The sequence below is a fragment of the Pinus tabuliformis genome, chromosome 8 (assembly GCF_031772625.1).
Source record: "Pinus tabuliformis cultivar Carrire ecotype Pingquan chromosome 8, CPIR1, whole genome shotgun sequence".
Lineage (NCBI taxonomy): Eukaryota > Viridiplantae > Streptophyta > Pinopsida > Pinales > Pinaceae > Pinus > Pinus tabuliformis.
This window is the reverse complement of record NC_142294.1, coordinates 1629358154-1629368255: the sequence shown is the minus strand read 5'-3', so window position 1 is coordinate 1629368255 and position 10102 is coordinate 1629358154. Positions and strand designations below refer to the sequence as shown.

At 35.9% G+C, this 10102-nt stretch overlaps 1 pseudogene; it reads right to left on the bottom strand.

Moving 5' to 3' along the window:
* Positions 1-6763: 6763 nt before the first annotated feature.
* Positions 6764-9674, bottom strand: LOC149242322 (phospho-2-dehydro-3-deoxyheptonate aldolase 1, chloroplastic-like; annotated as a pseudogene).
* Between the last annotated feature and the right edge of the window lie 428 nt (positions 9675-10102).

Here is a 10102-nt window from a genome sequence, read left to right as displayed (position 1 = left end):
GTTAAAGAAGTCTCTGTATGGGTTAAAACAGTCACCAAGGATGTGGTATCAGAAATTTGATACATTTATATGAGGACTTGGCTTCACCAGAAGCAATGCAGATCATTGTGTGTATTTTAAATTAATTGGTGACCATGTTATTTATTTGGTCTTGTATGTGGATGACATGTTGCTAGTTGGAAATGACAAAGAAATTAGCCAGGATTTGAAGACCCAATTGTCCTCCAAATTCGACATGAAAGATCTTGGTGCTGCAAACTATATTTTGGGCATGGAAATTAAAAGAGATCGTACAAAGAGGAAGCTTTGTTTAAATCAGAGGAAGTATGTCAAGACAATATTGCAGAGGTTTAATATGCAGGATAATAAACTGGTGAAGGTTACTATTCGTGTAGGTGTGAGGTTATTTGCTGAATAGTGTCCCAAGACACAAGAAGAGGAAGAGGACATGTCCCGTGTTCCATATGCAAGTGCAGTCGGTAGCCTGATGTATGCAATGGTTTGTACTAGACCAGACATTGCACATGCAGTGGGAGTATTGAGCAGGTTTATGTCAAAACCAGGGAAGGAGCACTGGACAACAGTGAAGCGAGTTTTCAGGTATTTATGTGGCACTAGTGATTATGGTTTGTGCTACCAAGGAAGACCAGGATTGGATAGAGTGTTGGATATTCATGGCTTTGTCGATGTAGACTAGGCTGGAGATCTGGATCAGAGAAGATGTACAAGTTGGTATGTGTTTAACCTATTTGGAGGTGCAGTCAGTTGGATGAGTAAGAAACAATCTGTAGTGGCACTATCAACTACAGAGGCAGAATACATGGCAGCCATTCATGCAAGAAAGGAAGCAGTTTGGTTGTAGAGATTATGTTCAAGTATGGGGTTAGTACAAGAAGCTATAAGGATAGACTGTGACAGCCAAAGTGCAATTTTCTTGGCAAAGAACCCCGCATATCATTCAAAGACAAATCACATTGATGTTTAGTATCATTTTGTGAGGGATATGATAGAAGACAAAAAGGTTTTGCTGGTAAAGGTGGACACTTTGAAGAATACTACATATGCATTGACAAAATATGTGAGCTCTGAGGATTTCTCTTGGTGTAGAGAGACAATGGGCGTTTCAGGGCTGGAAAAATGACTAATCTCTCTTGTGGCCCCCTGTGGAAAGAAAACAACAAGTGGGAGAATGTTGGGTTGTGTTATATTCTTTCCACGACTAGCCCACGTAGTTAACCGAGGGGTTAGAGGGGGGGCGAAGCCCCCTTTTGTTTCACCGATTGTGTAGCGGTGGGGGTCACAGAGGGTTTGAGGCATACCCGTAACCCCACTTTATGGAGTCCGGGGCAGCGCCCCAGAAAATGTTGGTTTTGGACCCTATGTTAGGCTGGGCAGACCCACCTATGGTTTTGTGAATGATTTTAGCACATGTTTTTGGACGTGATGGTTTTCGGTCCATGGTATTGGACGCGATGGTTTTTCGGTCCATGGTATTGGATGCTTTGGCATGTATAAAAAAGTATTATAACATTGAAAGGAACATTATGAAAAATCAAGCTGGTAGTCCCGATTTTGGGATCTAGGGGAAATCTCTGTGTATATGTGTTTTATGTGTTATGCTCTCACATTGTTTATTTTTTGTGTTTTATAATTCGTATGCAGGTAGTTTTTGTATGGGGTTAAAACCTACAAGTAAGAATGTCCACCCTTCAAGAAAGGTCTTAGTGCTCTATTGCTTGTAGATTCTACAACATAAAACTATCAAGAGCTAATAGGCCCTCCTGAGAGATTTTGTCTTCTAGGTGTTGGTGGGTGTCTGGTGAAACTTTGTTGGCTCTTTCACCCTTCCTTGACAATATCTTTGGTGCTCAAGTAGTTGGTTGTTGCATAAAAGTAAGAATCCATGAGTGATTCAAGCTCAGGAAAATGGTACATGAGATAATAGTCTGCTGCAAGAAAAGAAGCAAGCCTCTATCCACTAACACTATTGAGAGTCATAGTCTTTGGATCTATGTGGGATAGTATCCAAAAGACAATGTTTGCGCATGGAAAAAGTCAGATATTTGCATGCAATCCTATGTCGACTTGATCGTTTGACATTGACATACACATGTCGGTCTTCCAGATCTGCTTTGAAGGTTCTTGCTAAGAAAATTTCTGTCACCTTCTCCCATGTGATATCTGATTCATTTTCTACAAACAATTGAGTGTTTGAATAAATTGGTAAGTAAACTGGCATACTCTCAGCTACCTCCCTAGTGTTGCTCTCTGTGGTATCCTTTGAAGTAAATCTCTTTGGTTCCATGATGTTAGTGATTGATGAAGAGAAATTCTCAACACCTGTAATACCTGTGGGAGGAAAAAACACTCATGGCAGACATAAATTAGCTTCAGCAAATCAACTTACAAAGAAATATCAAGCAACAACCACATGGAATGATGAGGTAAATTATGCATTTTTTGATGTGAAGGAGGGATAGTGGACGCTTGAACTGTGCATTGCGTAGTCACAACATCCAGTGGTGTAGCCTGAGGCTAGAGACTATGAAATGCACAATTTTTCCTGGGCAGACTTAAGTGGAGATTGCACATTGCATGGTCTTAGTGGCCAAGGGATGGACTTGAGCCCTGGAACTACGAAATGAGTAGTTTTTCCAGCCAGATATTGTACATTGCGTAGTCGTAGAGGCCAAGCTGACAACTTGAGCCTTAAACTTAATGTCCAGCTAGACAAGGCAAACACTGACCAAGGAATGAGAAGATATTCCCTGTAAGAGTTTGGGAAACAAGAAAGTCTTAGTGATGGTGCAATTCAAAGTGTATATCTAACTAAGTATGGATATATCAATGCAAAACAAGTGTGGAAGATCAACATGCAAAAGGAATAAAAACATACATGGAGAGTTGCCGAAACAACGATCACTAATGGGAAAAAACAAGAAAACTAATGTGACACTGGTAAAAGGTGAACAACAAACCGAACCAACACTTCTACAATCTAATATCATTAAAAATCCAGTGGCCATGAGAAGAAACAAGCAAAACAACATTCACAGAAGCCAAATGACAAAAAATGATGTAAAAAGCGACAAAAGAAAAACTCACCCGGAAAAGCGTTGCAAACTCCACTGAAGGCTCCTTGATCTCCTTGGGAATGCTAGATATCCATTATCAAATGTACAAGTAAGCTCTAGGGGTGTCCATTATATAGATCTAAACCAATTAGGGTTTATGATGTGCATACCTAAAATCAAGGAAAAAGTGACACTTGGCAGAAAGTTCCAAAACCACCTTCGGGAAACTAATTGGTGAATCCCTATTTTATAGGGATGTTTTTTTATTTTTTTCTTGTTTGTTTTGTTGGGAAACTTTCATGCACATTGTCAAGAAGGATTTTGTAATTCCCGAGTACTGTGCAACTTCTTGACTTAGTGCATTGCGTAGTTTTTTATTTCAAATGATGCTTTGCGCAGTTTCCATCATCAAGGATGGGATGCCATCCAGAATTACACAATTTTCATTCTCAAGGATGGTCTGCTAAGAATAATTGTGTAGTTTATGGAGGAAAGGTTGGTATGCCTTCCAAGATTGCGCAATTTCTGGAGGCAAGCCTAACAATGTTGCCAGGTCAAGTCAAGAGTTAGCTTGTGTTTGAAAGATATCAAGTCGGGATCAGTACATCACAAGAAAATCTTGAAAAGATAAGTCTTTTATCCTAGCATGAATACTTGACGACAATAAAAGATAATCTCTTGTGGACAAAAGGAAGGCTCCAAAATCAAAGCATGGGCAAAAGTTTGGAGAGTGGTTGTAGAAACTACAACACTTGGCGATACATTGGTAGAACTCCAGCTCTCTGTATGGATCTGATCTCATGTAAAACAGGTTTAATTCTTCAGGAAGTATTTTTCAGTTCATTGATCATTGTAGCTTCTTCACTTATCTTGTGTTAAAGATATGGTCCCTACCATTCTCTTTATCGATGGCACACTTAACCAAGCCAAGTCAAACTAAGTTTTTTCAATTGGGGATGAGGAGTATAAAGATACACAAGTGAAAATAATTCTCAGAGTCTTAGTTTTCATCTATGGTGTTGGTCCGCTGCCAGCAGACCTGGACAATACCCCGATGGAGTCACTTCAGGAACACAAATATTGCTTTGCTACTAGCGAGCCTAGACAGTACCCCTGTGGAGTTGCTTGCTTCATCTCTCTGTGTAAGAAGCCTTTTTGTTCTTTCGCCTTATATATATATATATATATAGATATTTGTATTTTGTTTAAAGAAATATGTATAGCCACTTATTAATTTCATAGGGCAGAAGAGGGATCCCGACTTATGAGAGCATAAGAGATTGTCCCTTCAGAGAAGGATATTTATATACCTCTGACATACTTGTTAAATCACTACAACAAAACATGCAATTTGCGCCAAATTTAGCACCATATTTTAGTGAATTGTTTTTCCAATTGGAATGAGCATCCTGGCGCTAAATCTGAATCTATTGTACAATTTTTAAAACGTCATTTTTTGTGCCATATTTTGCATCCTTTTTTTGCATTAGAGTTTACGTCTAATTTTGCACCACTTTCTACATCTAGTTTTGCACCTTGTTTTTATGACAAATTTTTCTTCCAATTTTGCACCAAGATTTACATCTAGTTTTACGATAGGTTTTGCTTCTAGTTTTGCACCAATTTTTACATATGTTTTTGCGTCTTTTTTTGCTTCCAATTTTGTGCCATTCTTTGCTTCTAGTTTTGCGCAATCATTTGCATCGGGTTTTACACCATCTTTTGCATTCAATTTAGCACCATTTTTTGCATCTAGTTTGTGTCAGTTTTTGCATCTAGTCTTACACCAATTTTTTCTTCTAATTTTGCACCTTTTTTTGCATCCAATTTTGCACCATATATTGAATATGATTTAGCACCAAATTTTGAATCCATTTTTGTGCCCATTTTTGCATCTTATTTTGCATCCCTTTTTACATCCACTTTTGAATTTGATTTGTCTCCCTTTTTTGCACCATAGTTTGCATCATTTGTTGCATCCAATTTTGCATCGTTTTGAACACCATTTCTCACATCCAATTTTTCATCCTTTTGAGCATCCAAATTTTCATCTAGGTTTGCATCCTATGTTGATCCATGTGTTGCATCCACCTTTGCATCCCATTTTGTGTCTAATGTTACGTTCAATTTTGAGACATTTTTTATGTCTACTTTTGCATTTGTTTTTCACCAAGTTTTGCATCGCTTTTTTCACCTCATTTTCCATCCAACATTGCATCTCAATTTGCATCCAATTTTGAGCCATTTTATGCCCAATTTTGCACTATTTTCTGTGTCTACTTATGTGTCCAATTTTACACCATTTTTGCATAATTTTTGTTGTCTAATTTTGAATCCTTTTCAGCATCCAAATCTACATCCTTTTTTTTGCCTCATTTTGTGTCCACATTAACATCTCATTTTGTGCCTAAGTTTGAGTCTAAATTTGCATCTACTTATGCATTATTTTTGGCATCCAATATGGCGTCATTGGTTTCACCCTTTTCTTATCCCCATTTTGCATCTTTTTTTTTGTCTTTTCTTACATCCATTTTTGTGCCCAATTTTTCATCCAAATTTTACACCATTCATTGCATACTCATTTGGCATCTAAATTTGCATCATTTTTTGCTTATTTTTAGCACCCAACTTGGCATCCTCTTTTGCATCCAATTTTACGTCTAGTTGTTTGTCCTTTTTTGTATCTAGTTTGGTGTCCATTTTTGTGTCCTTGTTTGCACCCAATTTGGTATCCTTTTATATGCCATGTTTGGTTCCCTTCTTTGTGTCTAGTGTTACACCCTTTTTTACTTCTAGTTTAAAACCCTTTTTTTGTCCTTGTTTGCATCTTGTTTTGACACCTAGTTTAACATCCAATTCTACTCCCAATTTTGCATCCATGGTTACACCACATTTGGCTTCTTATTTAGAGTGTAATTTTCTTTCCATTGATGACCCCCCTCATGGGTTCATTTTACTAATTTCAATTACATAGTGAAATATATTACAGTTTCTAAATATCATTAAAAAAAAATATGACAATTCAAATTGATAACATAGTGTTTGTAAATAAATTTAAGTGAAACTTACAACATCCATCCAAAAAATAGCAATAATATCATATATAATAATTCTACATCAAAATCATTAACAATTTTCAATATACATATATGACTACCAAATCAATACCTAACACAAATATCATTATTCCAAGGTAAATTCACAACATTCATCCAAAAATAGTAATATCATCATACATAATGATTCTCCATAAAAAAACATTGACAATTTTCAAGACATATATATAAAGTAACAAGATAGTACTAGTAATATCATCATGATCTTTAATCAAATCAACTAAAATTCAAATGTGTGATTATCAGATCAAAATCTTTCATGAATATCACTATTCCAAAGTAAATTCACAATATCTGTCCAAAGATAGTAATATCATCATACATAATAATTCTCCATCAAAATAATGTTGATAATTTTCAATATATACATAAAGTAACAAGATAATAATGATAATATCATCATCATATTTAATAAAATCAACTAAAATTCAATGTATGATAACCAAATCAAAATGTTTCATAGATACCATTATTCTAAGGTAAATTCATAGCATCCATCTAAAAATAGGAATTTCCAAGATCATCAAGATATCACTAGCTAGCACCACCAAGATCATTAACGTGGTCATCATCCTAACCATCATGATCATTTTCATCCACATCATCATCACCAATCTTATAACCATCACCAACGATATCACCATCCTCATCATCATCGTCTCCTACATTTAATGCATGTTTAGCATAGTCTAGATCATCACCTTTGGGGTCATTACCTATAACATTCTTGAAAAAAAATTCAATATTACATGTTAGTATTAATTCCATAGCACAATGCATATTTTGGTTACAATGCTAACCATAAAATGAGGTAGGATACAATAACATATAGTAGTACTAAAAAATAAAATAAAAATTTGGCTTGAGATATATTGGAGATCCAGTTAAGAGTATGCTTGTAATTCAAATTAAGTAGTTGAAGCAATTCTTAATGCATATGAAGTAGGTACCCAATTGTTCTTCATATTCTATTGTGAATGTTTCTTATGAAGACCCAGTGTTTCATGGAAAGACAAAGCATATAAAAAACAAGTAGCACTACATTTGGAAGCTAGTACAAGCTAGTTATCCTCCCTAGTTTATTTGTAGGGATCAATAGCTCACAAACCTTCACCAACTTTGTTGTGTCCATTTTATCACTAGCCTATCAAGTAGAAATCCATACATAAGTTCACAAACAACATGAAGTGCTTCTGAGAAAAAACAAACATGGGGTGCACCCATCTATATAACATTTCAGGAAGAGTTATCTTTGCAAAGTTCAAAGAATTAGAGAAAGTGATGGCCTAACTAAACAACAACTATACAGTAAAAAGGAAACTACCACTGCAACTGGATAATTTTCCACAAAATTTAATGTCAGGAATCAATAAAAACAATCATAACACCAAAACAGTGAGTATCGATCTCATAACACCAAAACCAAAACATTTATTTTATTAGAAATTTAATTTTCGACACTTTATTTCAATGATGTATATTTTATCTAACTAAATTATCAAAAGAGCTTGGCGTTTCCATTTTTTGTTTTATTTTATGAAATTCTTATCCTTAAATCAATAACATAAATCAACATAACAAGGCATCTGCACTGAAATTACAACCAATAGAATTGGGCATTAGCCAACACCCAATTATCACAATGGTCACAAACCTATTTGGAGTATTAGGCAGGTTATCAAATCGGTCACCTCACACTTCCTGTGGAAAAAAATGATGTATGAGGACGTTTTAACAAATACTCAAAGATATCACTAAAATAAACAAGTTTTCAAATCTAGATGCTATATTGATTCAATTATGAGCTCTATGTGTTTCTCAGGAAAATATTTTGACCTCCCGAACAGATGCTCATTCCAACTTGCCTTGGTAGGCAGGGGAAAGGGGAAAAACTATTAATGACGACTATCATTCTATGTACTCTTTGGTGGCTACAAAACCCTAATAAATAGAAGTAATCATTACTTAATAGAAGTAAACATTATTTAATATGCAACAGGCTATGTCGAATGGTCGACATCCACACAGTGGAAATCTTTCACTGAGTAATATTGGGCTCTGTCAAAATTTGAAACTCAGTTTACCTGCCTAGGGTGCTTGTGAGCAGTTTCATTAGGCTTAGGAGTATAAGGACGGTCCCTCCGACTCAACTCCAAAGCTCCTCGATGACAAGTCGCAGGTATACTAATTACCCTGATTAAAAAAAAAAGATTTTAATGACAGGTTGTCTTAGATTACACAAGACAATGAATGGGCAAGTTGAAACTATGAAAGGCTGATGGTTCCACCCTGCCATGATTTTACCAATTTCCCAACATTCTATGTACTCTATGGAAAATATATTGCTTTGACAACATTGTCCCTATAGAATCATTATAAAAACACACAAGCCAGAGGAAAACATCATCTACTATGCAACAATTTAATGATTGTTTCTTGAAACTGGGCAGAATTTTTAATGGGCAGGGTGGAAGAATGTATAGATGATTGTCTCCAACCTACCCATATTTGTTTCTTCCAGTTTCGAAGCAGTAAACCTTGAGGTTTTCCATAACCGAACAAACAAGAAAAGGTACAAGCATTGAAATTTTGGTACCTTAAGATCCAAAGGATTAGCAACACCTCTCAAGAACTCAATATGTGCACCATTAGGCTGCCTGGTGCATTCACCAACCCACAATATATGAGTAGAGCAATCATATCATAGTCCAGAAGTGGAATCTTCGCCGGTATTTGCTTTCTCATATGGGAGTAGAAGGCATTCACGAGATGTCTAGAATTCAGTGGAATTCATAACAAGATGGTCAACTGTAAGGCCACAGGTAGAGATGAATCCAAGAGCTTTGTCGATGTGATGGGAAAGCTCCATATATACCTGAAACACATACACATTATCAAGAATAGAGAACAAGAATATATAGATTAATTCAAAAAAACTTTGTAATGCTTTGCAAAATTGTAAATGAATTTTGAAAGCTTTTGCAAGGCCTGGTGAAAATCTTACTTCTCCCATTGCTCACTGTTAGAGGTGAAATCCAAATTCCATTGAATAACATGTTGCATTGTTGCATAACCTCCTGTTGCAAACACCCAAATAAGGTTGAGGGTTGCAACAACTTGGAAAAAAGCATAAACCATACTTTGAGCATCTAGTTGTCGAGCTTTCAGGTTGAAAGTATCATTGTTAATATTATCTACTTTGTAACTTGGTAGTTTCACACCATCCACAGTTTCAAAATCATATGATCTGGGTTTAGAAAATTGCCTAGCCATTCGCCCCACCTTAGACAGAAGAAAAATTATTGTTAGCTAAGCCTCTATTACCACTGCAAATTCAACATTGCACCAAAGAAAACTCTTCCTGAACATTGCAAACTGTCCATGATTCCTTGAAAACATAGTGGTTTGTTCGTGATTCATTCACTTTCAATGCCTCCAAGAAATTGGAAATATACTCTGAAAAATCTAAAAGAACACCCTTCATAGAGTCAACTTCACTATGCTAGTTGTTCACAAAACTATTGATAATCAAATCAATGTATGACAAAATTAAAAGAGTTTTTCATTATGGATGATCACCCACCAATTTCCATTTCTCCATTGATCTAATTGGTAAGTTGGAGCACTTACCATGACAGTGAACCAGACTCAAAACTCTGCGGGGAAGAAAATATTTTGGTTCCTATGACCAAGACTGGATGCAAGTTCTAGGGACAAATAACTCATGATTTTATAGGAATCAATGGATACAGGCAGGTTCATGCAGTGAGAAATTTGATAGAATAGATACCCCTCAGCTGTGGCATCTAGGTTGACAACATAGCTCACTGTGCAAAAGAAAACAAGACAACCATTTACCTATAAAAAAGAAAAAATACCATCCATCCTACAAAACAAGCAATAGTTTGCCAT